Below are 18,961 nucleotides of genomic sequence, written 5' to 3'. Positions count from 1 at the left end.
CAAGCTTAATTAGTCCTTGTTGCTCCGTGGGTAGTTAGTGGAATAGGGTGTTCGGTATTGCTTCAATTGGGAGAGTTGTGAGCTTAGATTAACTAGTAGACTTGGTTTTGTTGATACCGTGATGTTATTGTCACAAATCCGGTTCTGATGCGTGAGAAAGCCGAATTCGATGTTAGTTGATATGTGTTCAGTATACTATAACGAATGTGGTGCTTACTAAATTGATGTCAAGATGTTCATGAGTAATGCCAGAGCTATGTGAGACTTGAGGGTTAAAGAGTGATAAGTATCGGACAGTGAACCAAGATATATTCCCCGGAGGAGTTGGGATGCCCCTATCATGTTAGGGATGCCTCGGAGTGAGATATCCAAGGACAGCGAGCCTTGGTAAGCTGAATAGCGAACCGACATATATTATTTAGTGAATCGCGGAAGTTGTTTGCTTAAGAACAAATGAATGTCGATATAAGTGGCATGTGTGCTTGCGATATTGTTCTTATCGATTGCTGGTTAATCGTGTTATTGACCCAGGTATTCATGTTATATTAGTATTGATGTTCTATTAGTTTCGTTTAAGCTGTGAAGTAACAATGGAACTAAATGAACATTCCACTTTACTGAGCGTAAGCTCATTCTTGTTGACTTTGAATTTTTCATATCTATAGTTAGCATGGCCTCTCATCCCACTGCCCCTGTTATTCTCTATGGAGCGCCCCTAGACTTTGAGGGTTCGTTGAGCGAGTTTACTAACTTGGACTTCCCAGATGTTAGTTCGTCAAGTATGTGTCTTCACTATTAGTGGATACCAGCATGGAGACAGGGATGGTGACGTATCGTTTTATCGCCGTGTACATGCGCCGGGGCGGACGACTGTAGGGACCGATCTAGCTCCCTCAAGACGGTAGCAATGACGGTGGTGGGGATTGCCCGAAGTAGCAGGGTGGGTGTGTGTAGCTTTAGATATGTATAGTTAGTGTGTATGCTGATGGGCACCATTTTTGAGTAGTGGTGATAGATTCCTTGACTTCCCAGAGCGCCGATAACAGTGGTTGATGTACTCTTTGATGGTCTTTTGAAAAAACCTATGTATATAAATGGCGGGAAGAACAGCAGAAGTGCCAAAAGTTGTGTACGGAGCTCACTTTGGTGCCAAAAGTTTCAATCGGATCATTTAAGTGCCAAAAGTTGAGAAAAACGATCACTTAAGTGCCACTTCGCCGGAAATCCAACGTGACATTTTTTTTATTAATTTCTCAAGCTGATGTGGCTCGCCGGAGGCTGATGTGGCTCGTCGGGGGCTGATGTGGCATTTCTTTTCTTCTTTTTTTCCTTTTCTTTCTTTTTTTTTCTTTTCTTTTTTTTCTTTTCTTTCTTCTTATTTTCGATGGCCGGCGTCCGGCCACCGGCCATGGTCGGCCTCGTCGGGTGTCGCCTTCCTTCGGGCTAGGGTCGGCGAGGCCGCTGTGCCTCGCCCGAAGGAAGGCGACGTCTCGGTGAGGCCGTCGTGGCCTTGGCGAGGGCTTGCCTCGCCAGATCCGGCGAGGCCGTCCTTCGCCGAGGCCACGACTGCCTCGCTCGGAGGAAGGCGACGCCCGACGAGGTCGGCCATGGCCGGTGGCTGGCCTCCGGCCACCGACCATGGTAGAAGAAGAAGAAGAAAGAAAAGAAAAAAGAAAAAAGAAAAAAGAAAAGAAAGAAAAAAAAATCAGAAAAAAATATTTAAAAAATTGAATTATACACATGGAAATGCCACGTGTCATTAAAATTTAAATATAAAAGCCATGTATTAAATTTGGTCAGAATTTCTCGCCGTTGACACTTAAGTGATCGTTTTTTCTCCGATTTGGCACTTAAGTGATCGTTTTTCTCAACTTTTGGCACTTAAATGATCCAAATGAAACTTTTGGCACCAAAGTGAGCTCCGTACACAACTTTTGACACTTCTGCTGTTCTTTCCCCTATATAAATGATAAATGGAAGTCAAGATGTGTATGTATATATATAGGAAAGTTGTGTTTATTACATGAGTTCGATGTTATGTTGAATTTATTCAATGCTTTAATCTACATCCGTTTGAATAATAAATGACAAATTACAAGAATGTACGCATTAGAAAGTGACGTATCTGGGACGTCACTGATCGTCATAGATTTGGTCCATACTTGTCAGCAACCTAGGTTCTTATACCAATGTTGGGTGATTTTAGGCCTCTCATCCCAAAAACTAGCTCAAATGGTGAGACTCTATCTCATGCTTATAAAATCAACTACCAGCCCCTTCAACAACTGATGTGGGACAACTTCAATAATCTCCCCTTCACACATCAGGCCTGGGTCGGAGCTACGATAACTCGTATCTCTCCCGTATGATTGTTGGGTCCAGACTTGTTGAAAACGTTGAGCTCTGAGGCTGCGTTTGGGAAGGCTTTTGGGGAAAGCCTTTGGAGAAAAGCAAAGGCCTTTAGTTTAAAGGGTTTTTTGTGAAATGTAAAGACTATTTGGTAAACTGTAATTGAAAAGTGCTTTGGGAAGCAACTTTGGGGAAATGCCGTTGGGTAAACATATATTTGAGAAAGTCCTTTGGTTTGATCAATTTAAGTTTTTTAATTTTAATTTGTTTAAAATTGAAAAAAAATAATGACCTTAACTTTTATATTTTCGCATTTAGAGTAATGTAAAAGAGATATATTAAAAAATTAATAAATAAATAAACTACATCTTTGGAAAAAGAAAGTAATTTAATTATAATAAACATTGTCACATATGCATTGAGGAAAAAAATAGATTATCATTGAAATTTACAAGCATCCTTAAGTATTTACTAAACTAATGGCTATTTGATCACGTAAACATGACATGTCAGAAAATAAATTATCATTTGAAGCACTATTCCCATCATTCACATCATCAAGATCAACTGAATATCCATAATTAGGATCCAAATTTGCTCTTGCCTAAATTGCCAATCAATTGGTTGGATCAAATCTTTTCCCATTTCACATATTTTATCTAATACTAAGCTAAACCACCTACTTACGGTTTCCCCAGAGCGTTGCTTGTGTTAACCTATTACTTATACTGTGTCCTAAAATGTGAAGAAACATTCCAAACATTTCTATAACATCAATATTCCTAATTCCTTAAAGACCATAGGATGTCACTAGGTTATGCATTAAACTATTATATACAATCTTATCCATTCTAAACATTTAATAGCACCTTATCAGATTAGCATATTTGCTCATCAGCTCTCCTAATCATGCATTTCCCGTATATGACGATGTCATACAAGGTACTTTGTAACTGTAAATTGCTTGATAAGCGACTGTAGATTGATCAGCTCCCACAAGTTGCCAATATTCCTCTTCCTCATTTTCATGGTTTTCTCCTTCAAGTGAATTATCCATAACTGTCAAAGTAACAAAATATAGAGTTAAATAAGAAAAGTGATGAATAATATAGATAATCTATCGATGGAACAATTATATCATCCATCTTATATATGCAAACTTTACCCAATCAAAAAAACACCAATTGAAAACATGTCTCACATTAGAACATAAATAGAAATAGAGTTCACAAGTAGTGTAAACAGAGTGCAAAACACCAATTAAAAATATGTCTCACATTACAACAATATAGAAAGAGTTCAAACAAGTAGCTAACATCCTAGCGATGACTATTATGCTCTTCCAACTTAAACTTGAGCCACTCGACCTTTTCTTCATCTCCATCTAAGTTCATGAAAATCTGCCTGTTGTCTTTCTTTTCAGCAAAATGTGAGGGTGCCAAAAAGTATACCTTTCGATCTTGCTTAATCTCAGGGATGGCTTTCAACGTTTGCATAATTTCCTTGTAAGGATCAAACTCCCTTGCAAAAGATGTTGCATTGCTCCTATTTTCAATCGCTGAATAAAGTCTGTCAATTTGCAATGTTAACTTGGCCGGTCCAGTCACTTTTTTTTCTTTCTTTCCTTGAACTTGCCTTATTGAACTCTATGCCGCTCTTTTGTGGCTCTTACTTTGACTTGGTTGAACTACCTTTTCTCCTACATTGTACTCTAAAGTATCGTCAATAGATCCTGCACAATCACCAATATTAGCTTGTGTGGCCTCAATATCCCAATTATTGCATAAACCTTGGGCAGGATTCCATGTGATACTTCTGGTAGAAACTGTACCCTAGAACATTCTATCCAACAAAGCTTCAACCTTTGGATGTATGCCTTTCGTTCGAAAAACTTTAAGCCTAGGATTGGCTTGTTATAATAAAACAATTTCATGAGTTGTATCATAAAATATGAACCTAGGAAAAAGTAACAAAAGAAGAGATAAACACATTAATTTTCCTCTCCCACCATTCATCACTCGCATCAATGGTTTTCTTCCTGGGATCCCATCATAGTCCCATTTCCTTTTGAATCAATTGCTTCTATGTTTTCCATTCTTCCTTTAGATTACCTCACTTACTCTTCATTTGATTTTTATCAAACTTTTTGCCCCTTAGCTCCTCAAACTTGTTAATTATGACTGTCCATCCATCCCTTTTATTGATTGCCGGATGATTGCTTTTTTCAATTTGTTCAATGCACAATTGACAAAAAGTTTCTACATCTTCCGAGCTCCAATATGCCTTTTCCTTTGATGAACTTGCCAATTTCCAATAAAATAACCACAAACACATTTGAAAAATGTAAACAAACGAGATTAAAGTATGACCAAATTTCATTAACATGAATGAACGCGTGCGTATGCAAATTTTGACAAAACATTAAAGATAGAACATAAAGCTACAGCACAATCCGATGTCAAACAAAATCATCACGGAGTGTTCAGAATGGAAAATCAATTAATTGACAAAAGAAACCTATAGACAGAACTTAAAGCTACAACACAATGCGACATCCAACATAAAGCTACAGACATGGTTGTGGGCAATCAATTGGGATAGAGACCTATCGTGTTTATAAAAAAAATACTACAAGAAGGAATCGAAGCAAAAGAACTTGGATTCAAGATGAGACGAGCAACCGGGTTCCGAGTGAAGAGAGAGGCAAGCACGGCGAGGCGAGCAACTCAATTCTGAGCGAAGAGAGAGGTTAACAAAACTATAGACAACACGAGCTAATCTACACAAATGGTAGATAATCTATCAATATTTTTATAAAATTACCACATATGTTCGTACTTTGTATTTTAACAAATTTTAGTACTGACTTTATTTGCATAACTTGCTTCAAATTTAATAACCTCCAATATAAAATTATCAAGTCTCCCAAATTAGATAAACTTAACTAAATCTAAACTTACTTGAATGAAATTAAGCCCATATATGCTAAACTTATGATCATAACAAGAGCCCATTTTTTTCCTCTTTTCGTTTCCATAACTTCTTCTCACTAGACATGTATATTCTAAAACACCAAAACTTCAACAACGATAATGCTCATCCAACACTCGACGAGAAAGATGCTATCTCCTGCCACACTCGACGAGAAAGATGCTATCTCCTTGTAACCACCACCGGTCACTGATCTATGACAATCTCCCCTTCGGAACAAAATTGGTACCTCTTCCTAAGCAAACCAAACCCATTTTTATTGTGTTAAACTCCAACCATTAAGACCATAAGAAAGCCTCAAGCCCCTGACCAAGCCCCTCCCATTATTTCTTTTTAATAAATCCAGGAAATTCTTTTGTTTTCCCTTTAACCCAGAAACTTCAATACTCACGTATCAATTTCAGAATAGTACAACTTCAACAATAGTGCCTACGTTTCTCATCCTAAACCAAAATAACATACTTTATCATCAAGTACTTCCGGTTGCCAAACCTTAACCATGAACCACCAACCCTTCAACCATCCATCGCCTCGAAATAGCATACATGAACATCATTTGACATAACCAAATGCATATGAACAGCATTCAACACACACTGACACTTGTGAATAGCCAACGATACACAACATGCCATTTACGATTGAATCATTACACGAAATGTAAAATGCAAAATAGAGAGAAATGGACCCAGCAATACTCTAAGCAAAGATGAAATATGATAGAAGTCATCCTCTTAATTAACACACCAAATAGTGTTTATCGAGCAAAACGATTTCAGTTCAAGCATTTCATTGAGCAGGTGGTGAGCGAATCAGTCATGCCATTCATACACAAGTTTCATGGAGTAGCATGTTTATTTCAGGATAATGGTATTTTTCGGATTTACTCTGCCATGTTTAGATGACAATTATAGTCTTTCATAGAGGCCACCCTCTCTACTAGATTTGCCTGAGCATCTTGTGTCCTCTTTCTCTCCTTCCATCATTCGCTCACACTTTCAATCGACAGTTTTCATGCTTAAACCTTCAACCAATAAATCTCCATTTTCCCTATCTCGCATGCTTGACAAAGAAATGTTAAAATACATATTAATCATCTTGCATAAACATTGTATTTCAAGTGAGGCAAAAGACTTAACAATCATAGCTAGAAAAAACACTACGAGAAGGAATCGAAGCAAAAGAACCTGAATTTGAGGTAAGACGAGCAATTGGGTTCCTAGGCGAAGACAGAGGCTGCGTTTGGGAACACTTTAGAGGAAAGTCTTTGGCAAAATACGAAAGACTTTAAGTTGGAGTTTTACAAAATGCAAATTGTGTTTGATAAGTTGTAACTTAAAAGTTCATTGCAAAGCAACTTTGGGTAAAATAACGTTTAGAAAAATTATAGTTGTAAGGCATTTTTTTTTATTTTTTATTAAAGAAAAGTCGAAACCCTTCGCCGGAACAGGCGAAGGGCAGGCGGCCGCCGGCTACCTAGATATGGAATCACGCGGCCGTCGTCTGAGGCCGAATGACCTCAGGCAGCCCCCGGCAACCACCGACAAGGGCCGCCTAGGGTCCAGAGACCCTCGACGAGGGTCGTGAAACCCAAGCGAGGGCTGCTGGTGACCCAAATCTGACGTCACGCGGCCGTGTAAAACCCAGGCGAGACGGCCCTCGTCAATGGTTGCAAGGGCTGCCCTCATCGTCCGGCCTCATACGACGATCGCTCGGCGTTAGATAAGGGTCGCCGATGGCCCTCGCTTGGGTTTTGCGACCCTCATCGGGGGTCGCTCGACCCCAGGCGGCCCTTGTCGGTGGTCGTCGGGGGCTGTCTGAGGTCGTTCGACCTCAGACGACGGTCGCGCAACGCCAGATCTGGGTCGCCGGCGGCCTACGAGGGTCGTCTGGGTAGCACGATCTCAGCCGGAATTACGTGTCACCTCTCCGAGGTTGTGCAAGTTCCCGGCAAGGGTCCTCTAGGTCGCGTAACCTCAGGCGGCCCTCGCCTGGGTCGCGTGGCCCATCGCGGTGGCCGTGCGACCCCAAGCAATGGTCGTTGGGATGCGCGACCATGCCTGCCCGTTGCTGTCCCCTCACAGCCACGCCAGCCGAGGTAAGCGAATAAGAGAATGAAAAGTGAAAGACAGGGCTAAAATTGGAAAATCAAAAAATAGATGAGGGTTGTTTTGAAAGAAATCTTTTCTACTTAATTGATACTGTTGCATGCCGAGAAAGCTGAAAGCTCAAGGCAGCTTAGGACTTGCCTTAGGGTTTCAGCCTTCACAAGGCTGGCTTTCTCTCAATGGGGTTGTGAAAAAATTTCCCAATACCAAATTTTAGCCCAAAGTGGCTTCCCAAAGCCATTTCCAAACGCACCCGGAGGCAAGCACGACGAGGCGAGCAACTCGGTTCTGAGCGAAGAGAGAGGCCACTAAGAGGGAGGTGAGCACGTGTGAGGTGAGCGACTTAACAATCATAGCTAGAAAAACACTACGAGAAGGAATCGAAGCAAAATAACCTAGATTCGAGGTGAGACAAGCGACCGAAGACAGAGGCGAGCACGGCGAGGTGAGCGACTTGGTTCTGAGCAAAGAGAAAGGCCAACAAGAGGCGAGCACAAGAGAAGAAAATGGTGAACGGAGAGTGTAACAGTATGAATTTTCGATCCTTTTCCCGGGATTTAGGAAATGAATTTGACCAATGCACTATAGTGAGATCTCACCCGGGACCCGCGCATTCTCGGGATACTAACCTTAGGGGTAAGGCTATTACGGGATTGAGTTCGCACGACCAAAGAACTCGACCTGGGTTTGATCTTCGACCATATGGATTGACGAGGGAATGTTTTGAGCCAATCGAGACCGGTCTATTTGATTGATCATGTCCGAAGGGCACTAGTGACAGACCCTTGCAATTATATGACAATCGAGGTCGTCTTGGGAAAAGTAAACTTAAACGTGATTTGACTTAGTGTCGGTCACGGGTCGAGAGCGCGTAATTCCAGGGAGCCACTCGTTAGCAAGAGATAAGCTAAAGTCGCGATTGTTCAATTTTAGTCATTTTTTGGAATTCGGGCTCGGGAATTGAGAATTTTGAAAGTGATAATTTTGAGCGGCCGATGACGTTTTTGGCTTGGCCAACCTTGGGGCCACCCATTTCTGCAAAAAAAATGGATTTCGGTCCGGGGCCGGAAAAATTACGGTTTTGCCCCTGTGGACACCGATGTTGGATTTTGAGGTCGTTTGAGGTTATTTTTCGAGGCTAGTGTCATTTTGGGGTGGCCACGCGCATTTAGAGTTGTTTCGGTCAAAAATTGGAATTTTGGCTCGGAAGTGAAAAATAATATTATTTTATTTTCAGGACTTTGCAGTCGATTTTCGAGGGCTTAAGGAGCTATTTTCACGATTCCGACGCCATATTATGTGGGCCACACACATATGGAACCCGTATGTGCGAAAATTGGAATTTCGCCCCGGGACCGGAAAAATGACAATTTTGCCCCTGGGCCCGTTTCAGTTCCGAATTTTGGGGATAATTTTGGGATAATCAGGTCTGAAAATATCAGTTGCATCATTGGACAATTGACCTCTTTGCCCTTCAATTATTGGATTAGGTTGAATCTAGGCCGTCGGATCAAGGGCAAAACGGGAAATCGCGTAGGATCGCAACACGTGGCACTTGGGGGCTGTCATATTTGACCAGCTGACCAGCCCTCTCTCTCTCCTCCCCCATTCAGCCAGCCCACGTTCATCAGCCTTCCCCCCCTTCCCCACGTTTTCCTCCTCCTCCTTTCTTCCTTCATTCTCTTCCTTAGCCATTTCCTCCCATTGCTGCTGCTGTTCCGCCCGTTTCAGCCACCCATCCAGCCCGTTCGTCTCGCCTTTCTTAGGTAAGTGACCTCCCCAAATGTCGCCTAGGACCTCGGGTATTGTTAGGCTTGTTTAGGGCTCGGTTTAGAATGAATTTAGTGGCTGGTTTGCTCGGTGGTGTGTGTTGGCTGATTTCCAGTTAGGTTGCTGCTGCGTCGCTGGTTTTTGCTATTTTTACTGTGACTTGTGTGACCCGAATTTGAGGAAGTGTTCTTCATGAAAGTTGTTTCCAACATCTTGAAGTATAACATATTTTAATTTGGGAATTTTTGGAAATCATTTGATTCCATTCGGAAGTCCATCTTTGGACCGAAATTAAACTGCCCGATTTACTGTTCACCCGACCTTCGGGTCTGTTCGAATTTTTATAAATTTTTCCAGGCCTATCTTCAAAATACTTCCTTCACAAAAATTGTTGGGAAAATTTGTGGCTATAACATATAAAAATTTCAAGGTTTTCCAAAATGATTTGGGTACCGAATGAGTTGTATTTTGATGGCCTGAGGGGCTGTCCGAGCGAATCGGATTTTGTCCGATTTTGAGTGTTAAAACGAGGTATTTACGGTTAGAACTGGGTTTCGAGTTATTCACGGAAAATGTTCATTGAGATGTTTTGTACAACATATTCAAATTTTATAAATTTTGGAGTTGGTTTACTATTTATTTCAAATAGATTTCTGTCACTGCGCAACTGCCCAGTTTGGACCCGATTTTATATATTCTCGATTTTTCTCTCTCTCGAGAATTATTCGGTGTTATTGTGGCATTTTGACGGGTAGTTTGATGCTTGAATGGGCTTGTATGTGTGATTGTGTGGCTGCGAGGTGTGGTGGACCGACTAGGGGCTGAATTGTTTGATGATTGGTAGAATTACGTTTTGAATGGACTTGTACATATAGTTGTGTGATTAGTGATTGTTGGCTGGTTATGAGTGTCCATTGGACTGAAAATGTGTGACCATGTGTGCCAGGTGTGTGGCCGTGAGGTGTGGTGATGTGATCGCGCATTGAGGTCGCGTGCTAAGTGTGTGTGGTTGTGTGGTGCGCTCGTGTGACGAGGATGTGCATTTGCGAAGTGGATGTGGAGTGTGAGATTGTGTGTGTGTGGCCATTTGTATGTGTGGCGTGAAATTGGGTGTGGCCGTGTGTAAGTGTGGTATGTGTGGAATGAGTGGAATGAAGGTACGGGAATGTGGGATTGGTTGGAAAGGATCCGTCCTGAGGCGTGTACGTTTACGCGGGACGATGCCTTCCCTGACGAGGTGACGATGCCCGGCCTGACGAGGTATCGATGCCTGACGTGGTCAGAAGACCGTTGGCCTGATGCGTTTTACGCGGGCGCGGTAGAAGGAAAGTGTGTATAGGATTCCGTCCTGAGGCGTGTTTGTTTACGCGGGACGATGCCGTCCCTGACGAGGTGACGATGCCCGGCCCGACGGGGTGACGATGCCTGACGAGGTCAGAAGACCGTTGGCCTGATGCGTTTTACGCGGGCGCGGTAGTGGTGGAAAGGTTGAGAATGAGCAAGAATTGGCGAGACGAGTGAAATTAAGAAAGTGACGCGTAGTGTGAGTTGGTGTGCGAGTGTGGTTGTATCGCGTGGTATGATGCTCGATTATGGGGTAAAAACCGCTAGGCATGGTATGGGACGTGCCCAAGTGGGTTTTGCTCTATAATCGGGGCACGCGCGCGGCTGTGATGTATTTATGTGACATACTGGTTGTGTGGTTGACTAACGTGCAGGGACGTGCGTGAGGAATTCCAGGTAGGGTCGCATGTGATTGTTAGTTTGGCTAGTTATTGTGTGTTATGTGTGTTTTCGTCTGGCGGTACGTGAGTGCCTACGTGGGGTTTGGGGTTGTACACTTATTGAGATTCGTCTCACGGTTGTATAACCGCCACTTTCAGACCCCCAGCCTTAGACCCGGGAAGTCTGCCTCCTCTTTTTGGAAGTTCGAAAAGCCGCCCATGGTGCCGGTGGATTCGCAGGCGATGCCCAAGGGATTTCCGGAGGATTGAGCCAGATGAATTAGGGGCAGAATGGAGAAGGGCGATCCTTAGGTTTTTCCTAGGGTTTTAGAGGTTGTGTGAATCGGGTTGACCCATAGGGAAGTTAAGTTAACCAGACCTTAATCTTTTGTTAAAACGGTGGCGGAGTATGTTCGTCTGTATTTATGTCTGTAATATGATGTTTGTATGTTTAGTGCTGTATGAAGATGTTGTTGTTTGATTGTTGTGGTGTTCTACCCCGTTGTCGTCATATTTCTGTCCGGGGTTTTTATTCTCGCTTCCGCATGTGGCTCTGATGTTAGGGTTGGGTCGGCGACGTTCCTGGGATGTCGCATCATTTCGACCGGAGCAGGGGATGTCACGAGCTCGATGGGGGTACGGGGTGTGACAGAGAGCAACCAGAGAGAGGGGCGAAGTGAGCGGAGCGTAAGGGGTTCTGCTTCTAGGATTTCTAACAAAAGAAGGGTTAAAGTGGAAATTAGATAAATCTATGAGGGCAATTCCAACGATAAAAAAAATTCATTATTACCCCTTCAATGTGCTCAGAAAGCTGAAATGCCAAGGCAGATAGGAGGCTGCCTTGGGCTTTTTAGCCTTCAAAAGGCCAACTTTTTCTTAATAGGGTTTCTAAAAAAATTTCTCAAACACCAAATTTTAGCCCAAGGGGCTTTGAATATCCAAAGTGGCTTGGCAAAGCCATTCCCAAACACACCCTAATACCAGTATTAGGTGGTCTTGGTCATTTCTTATCCCAAAAGCTAGCTAGAAGGGTGAGGCTTTCTCTTAAACTTATAAACCGACCATCAGTCCCTTTCACAACTAATGTGGGACAACCTCAACAATCTCTTCCTCATATCAGGCCTAGGTTGGAGCCGCAACAACCCATAACTCTTATGTGACTGTTGGGTCAAGGCTTGTTGGTAACATAATCTTTGATACCAGTGTTAGGTAGTCTTAGGCCTATCTCACCCCAAAAGCTAGCTCAAGGGTGAGGCTTTCCCTCACATTTACCAAAGTCGGGTGGTCTTGGGCCTCTTTTATCCCAAAAGCTAACTCAAAGGGTGAGACTTTCCCTCATACTTATAACTAACCACCAGCCTCTTCTACAATTGATGTGAAACAACTTCAATAATATCCCCCTCACAAATTGGGCTTGGGTCAGAGCTGCAACAACCCATTCGTGTGACTATTGAGTCTAGACTTGTTGGTAACTTGGGCTCTGACACCAGTATTGGGTGGTCTTGGACCTTTCTTATCTTAAATGCTAGCTCAAAGGATAAGGCTTTCCCTCACACTCATAAACTTACCACCAGCCCATTCCAAAAACGATGGGGGACAACCTCAACAAACTGCTTATCGTTTTTAACCCAAAATCTGTCATCTTCAAAATTCCTTTGAGCTATGGAACGAAGATTGAAAGTAAATTGAACTTTAAGATGAAGTTCGTTCATCATCTTTAATCCAAGATTCCTTATTTTTTGTTTTTTTTCTTAGGCATTTCAGGATTTCTTGTAATTATAAGCAATTGATTCCGAAGCTACCCTTGATTAAGATAAAAAGATTAGTTCCATTTCGTGCCAAAATTTTCCTCTCTGATTTTATATAAATAATTCGCTTCATGATCTTTTTCTTACTCTTAATAGGATTCGAGGTCATCGATTGAGGTTGTCATCCATGGCGGCTCGACCTTCTCTCGTGATACTTAGGCTACGAATAATAACCATTTTGTTTCTCTATTTTTCAATTTTTATGTTCCCAAAAACAGGTTTAGAATATAAATCTATTTAGTAATGCAATTTCATTTTTCTATTCTGGAAATAGGTTTGCAGAAATGAGAAGTTAAAAAAATTTTCACTTCATTTCTGAAACAAAAATAAAAATAATTTCTACCTCTTCAACTAAAGAAACTTCGACCAAATAAAACACGGAGACATTCTGGCTTGACTCTCCTCTACCTCTTTGACAGAAAGAGAGACAAAAAATCCTAGGCACGTCATCACAACTTTGACTTCGACTCCGTCCTCCTTGCCGCCGTCGACTTCGACTCCGTCCTCCTCGCCACCATCGACTCCGTCCTCCTCGTCGACCCTCACTTCACAAGGCCCTCATCGATTGCATGAGCCTATCTACTCGACGCCTCCAAGTAATTGTGATTGACAGGATTTTTTTGGGGTCAGAGGATGGCGCCATGAGTTTTCACCGTTGCTTTGAGAGGATTTTTTATGTTAGCTTCTTAACCAATAACAACCAAGTAAGATCTAGCAAAAAACTTGTAAGAGTTCGACTATCATGTCCATATTAATGATACTCATGGGTCATGTCTGCTATGTACTCCTGACTTGCTCTATCTCTTGATTTAGAGGCCGCATAGATCCTATTAGCAAAGTTGTATTAGTCCTATACATTAGTCTCATGCTTTGCCAGATTAAGCTTGGTCTTTATAGAAAGTGGTTAATTATTGTGAGCATATTGCATGTGCAACAAACAGAGGCCATTCAAACAAAATACATAAGAGTCCAATGATACTATATTCTTTATTTTGCTTATTATTCTTCATTGGTGTATGTACCCAAACGACTTGCACAAATAACAACCACAAAAGTTTGTGCAAACAAATTGCAGAAGGATGAAATTTCTTTGTGCAATTTGATATTCTCCGGTAATGGTAATATTAGGAAACAACAAATAACTAAAGGAGTTACCAAATTTTGGCTTTGAAACCGTGAAAGGTATGAGTTGAGTCACTGATTTATATAAGTATGCATATGCTTGGATCAATTGGGGACTGACACATTTTCTTCTCACTCGTGCTCTCACTTTGGTGGCTCTGAAGTTCGGTATCAGACACTATGATATGATATTGTCCTTTGGGGTGTGGTGTCATTACATGAAAAGAGAATGTGTGGGACATACTATTGTAATTGACTAGTATAGGAGTCCTCCTATGTTTTTTTACATAGTTATGCAATAAAATGTATTTACATAGTAGTAAAAGTGATCTTAGGAAGTGCATAGGCCGTAAATGTATGCTTGCGATATATGCTTGCTTGATTTGATATGAGGATGTTCTCTTTCAATTTTCTTTCTGTATTTTGGTTTATTAACAGGTATTCATATGATTGTGATCTAGACATCAAAACTTCTGCACTTGAATTGATACATCATCTGATATGGCTCATTTGATGCTCAACCAATTAAGGTTAAAAGGGATCCTACAAATAGGCATTTATGGCAAAGTGGACCGAGCTTTTGACCAGTTTGCTTGTAAGTTTGTTGGTAGAAGAGGGAAAAAAGGAAATCACACCACCTGTACCTATAACAAAGGAGGGTGGAAGAACATACATGCCAAGTTCAATAAACAAACAGGACTCCACTTTAATGTAATTCAGTTAAAGAATAGGGTAAACAAACTGAAGAGACAGTATAGTAGTTTTAAAAAGCTTCTTTCACAATCTATATTTGGATGTGATAATGTAAACAAACGGTTAATGTAAAGGATCCAAGTGTATAGGAGTCTAACATCAATATATTATTTTACTTGGATCATTTTGTTTTTATTAAGGATGTAAGCTTCGATTATATTGCTGACGTATGTCATTATTGTGAAAATTGTAGGATAATAGCGAATGGGCTAAATTCAAGAATGATGGGTTTTTTCGGTATCCCGACCTATGTGTTGTATTTGGTGATACATATGCTACTGGGGAGTATGCAGCAAGAAATATAAAAGACTTGGTGATGTTGGAGGAAGAAGATAATGGTTGTGGTGCTGCGGTAAGTGATTTGGAGGAATTTAATGAACATCGTATTGATGAGGAAGTCTTTGCACCTGACGTGACTACCACCCTAGTTCGTAAGAAGCACAAGTTGGATAGGAATCCAAATTCAAAGAGGAGGAGAAAGAGTAACACATATGATATTATCGGCACCTACAAAGCCATTCAAGAAATGATTAAATTAAGGACGGGTCAATCAACAAGTAGCTACATCACCTCACATACCCTACCACCCATAGACCCCTACTCCATAGGAGTTGTGGTTGCCATCCTAAATGGCATTCCTGACTTGGAGCAAGATCTTCAGGCATGCCTTAATACCACTTGAAGAGAGGCTTTCATTATATCTGTACCTGAAAGGAGACATGGACTTTTTGAATCTCTTTGGCTGCATTTGATCGTCTGAATTTCTAGTCATCATAGGACTGAATAGGATAGGATATGAAATCCAAGAAATTTGCTATATTCTATTTACTGTTTGGTGAATCATGGTCATAAAGTCGAATATTTTCACGTCTCACAATGTCCATTATTTGCGGATGAACCTAAAAATTACACAAATGAAATTGATAAAACCTCTCAAGACACTCTTACCTATTTCATTTTTATTTGTTTATTTTTATTATTTTTCCCTATCTTTTTTACTTCTTTTCTTTTTTCCCCTTCCATCATTCTCTAATAAAATTTTATTGGATAGTAAACTGTACTAATATACCTAAAATATGTAATAAATATAAATAACAAATGTGTTTATTTATATATATGAAATTTATATCGTAAGATAGAAAGAAATTTGAATATATAAATAATAATAATAATAAATAAAAACGAATTTATTGTTATTTTGAATTTTTTATATTAAAATTCAACTATTATTTATATTCAAATATTATTTTAATTTTATAATTTAACAATTTTGTTATTCGAGAAAAATAACTTTTATATTATGGATATTAGAAATTCTATCCACATTTATCACACCTCCCCTATGGGATAATTTTATCCGGACTATATCCCTCATATATCAAACTTTATCCTATCTTGGATAGGCACCAAACACGGGATATGATAAGTTTTATCTTATCCTAAATTTTATCCCGACTGCCAAACATAGTATTTAAATAGTTGTTGAGAAATATGCTATAAATTTATATTTGGCTTAATTTCACTCTATGACTTATGTATTTGAGAGACTTTGGTTTTTTTATGATGCAACTATGATGACATTGTGGCTATTGTTGATTGCTATTGGAGTCCTTATTTGATGTGTTTATGTTTTTATTTCGTCTGATGGCATAGGTAATATGAAGGGGGTGAAAGTAGCGTGTATAATAATCAAGTAGCATTAGTTGAATTAGTTTGACAAGACTTTGATGAATTTGATCTTGATATACCGATAGCTTGGTTGTGCACTATTATGGTGGATATGTCCATGCACACAAGAGAACTTATTAGGGACAGCGTATTGTCAGACCCAAATGGGTAAGAGAGGTTCTTTATGGATATTCAGATAGAGTATATGAAGCTTTTAGAATGAAGAGACTTGTCTTTTTCGACCTTTGTGATTTTATGAAGGCAAAATGTTGGTTGGAAGATAATCGATATATTATGATAGATAAACAAGTAAGGATTTCTTATCTTGATTTGTCAAAAGAACTTGGATAGAGATTTATGTGAGAGATTCCAACATTAGGGACAAACTATCAGCAAGTACTTTATTATAGTGTTGAAAGCAATTCTCAAATTAGCAAGAGAGGTTATCAGACCACATTCCTTTGATATTGTCCTAGAGGATATTCTTACGGATTTTAACCTTAAACGTTATTTCAAGGTAGGATTCTCATACATTCTTTTACACCATCAGTTTTATTTTGTTGATAATCATATATAATTTTAGTCTTTGATAAAATGACAGGGCTACGTAGGCATTATTAATGGCACCCATGTTCATGCTCCTGTACCTGTGACGAAGCAGATCTCATTTAAAGGCTGGAAAGGAATTATCACTCAGAATGTAATGTGTGTTTGTTCGTTTGATATGAAATTTACTTTTGTGTATGCTGGCCGGGAAGGCTTTGCCAACGATTGTCAGGTGCTCTTGACAGCACTCGAGACTCCTCGCTTGGAATTTCCTCAATCACCACCATGTATTTGCTTGTTCTTTAATGAGTAATTTTCTTTATAATTGTATTGCGGTTGCAAATCATGACCAATATATGAATACCTTGTTATAGGGAAATACTACATGGTAGATTGTAGTTATGTAGCAACTCCGGATTTTTAACTCCTTTTAAAGGTGAATGGTATCATCTAAATGATTATAGAGGTAGAGCAAGATGGCCAAGAACGGCAAGAGAATTGTTCAACTATAAGCATTCTTCACTAAGGAATGTCATTAAGAGATCATTTGGAGCATTAAAGAATCGTTTTTTTCATTTTGAGACACATGTCTTCATTTACAATTCGAAAGTAAGCACATATTGTAATTGTATATTGTGCTATCCATAATTACATCCGTGATCAAGACAGGATGGATAAGAACTTTTCCCTATATGGAGATCCGGAGTACCGGTTTGAACCTATACAAAATGAGGTTACGGACGATACATTGACCGGGGAAGGAACCAAGATGAATATTCTTTGGAAAAGTATTGCCAATAAAATGGCAGAGGATTATAATATGCCAGAGATTCCATGAAATTGTATTTCCGACTTTTGTAACGTATTTCCATTATTTTGTATTTAAGGATTTCCTATGTTGGTTCTTGTAATGTGATGTGGTATTTGAGGATTTCCTATGTTATTAAACGAATTTCTGTTTCGAGAAATTTTATATTCCAGAAATAGAAATTTTGTGTCGTTATCAAGTGTGTTTCTCTGCTCAAAAACTTGTTTAGAGACAGAAATAGAAATTTGACATAAAAGAAGAAGAACAGAAATAGCCATAAATTGATTTCTAAAACAAAATGATTATCATTCGCACCCTTATAGACAACAAGTCTCACTCATGAAGATTTCCCTTTGTCTCGCCCCATTAGCTTCATCGTGAAGATTTCCCTTTATTTTCGAAAAAGAAACACAGAAAAGAAGAAGAAGGTGAACAGCAAAGGAAATAGGAAAAAAAGAAATAATAAAAATAAAAAGTTTAGAAAATTAAAGAAAATGATGTCATTTCTACTGAGTTGTACTTGTTAAATAGCTAACTGTGCCACGTAGGACAACCAACAATAATTAGATCACCACATCAACAATTTTCAATGGCACTTGACTGGAAGGACTACATTGAAATTTAGAGCCAAAGTTTACGATAACATTGGTTAAATTGGAAAATTTAGGATTGAATTGAAATCCATATTATATATTTAAGATTACTTGGGTATTTTTTCCAATAGATATTATAGTGGTTTAGCTTATGTCAAGTCTACGTCCATTCTTTCGAACTAATAGCTATTAACAAGACTGGAATCTAATAGTAATTTCGCTAATATTCACATATAAAAAGTGTTGTTTTTACTCGAAGTTGAGAAATCAAACTATCATTAATCAATCACTACTATTACATTTGCACACTCCTCAAATTATCATATTACGACAATCAATGACTAATCTAATAGAATCATAATTGTAGAATCATGATTGCAAATATGAAAAAGAACGTGATCAGAATTTGTAGCTTTCTGTGTTTTTCTCTACTTCCTTTATATTGTTTTGAATTTCTGATATAAATCTTCAATCTCCAAATTAGCTGCGGAGAATCTTCAAAAGAAGGGTTAATACCACGAAAAATCCGAAATTGGTACATTTGTAATAAATTTACCCCAAACTAATATTTTGACCACAAAAAATTCCAAACTAGTCATATGACAAATTTATCCCAAATTAGCCACCAAAAACCCAAAATCAGTAAATTTGTCATAAATTTACCCTCCGTTAATTTCCGTTAAATTGGATTAATATCATAAAAAATCACAAACTAGTACAC

At 39.5% G+C, this 18,961-nt stretch overlaps 1 pseudogene; it reads right to left on the bottom strand.

Annotated features, from left to right (window-relative positions):
- Positions 1-3,533: 3,533 nt before the first annotated feature.
- Positions 3,534-4,713, bottom strand: LOC115687505 (L10-interacting MYB domain-containing protein-like; annotated as a pseudogene).
- Between the last annotated feature and the right edge of the window lie 14,248 nt (positions 4,714-18,961).

Source organism: Syzygium oleosum, unplaced genomic scaffold (genome assembly GCF_021117445.2).
Source record: "Syzygium oleosum isolate NSW1041296 unplaced genomic scaffold, Sole_v2.1 Sole_v2.10, whole genome shotgun sequence".
Lineage (NCBI taxonomy): Eukaryota > Viridiplantae > Streptophyta > Magnoliopsida > Myrtales > Myrtaceae > Syzygium > Syzygium oleosum.
Note: the sequence above shows the minus strand (reverse complement) of the source record. Positions and strands in the feature narration are given on the sequence as shown.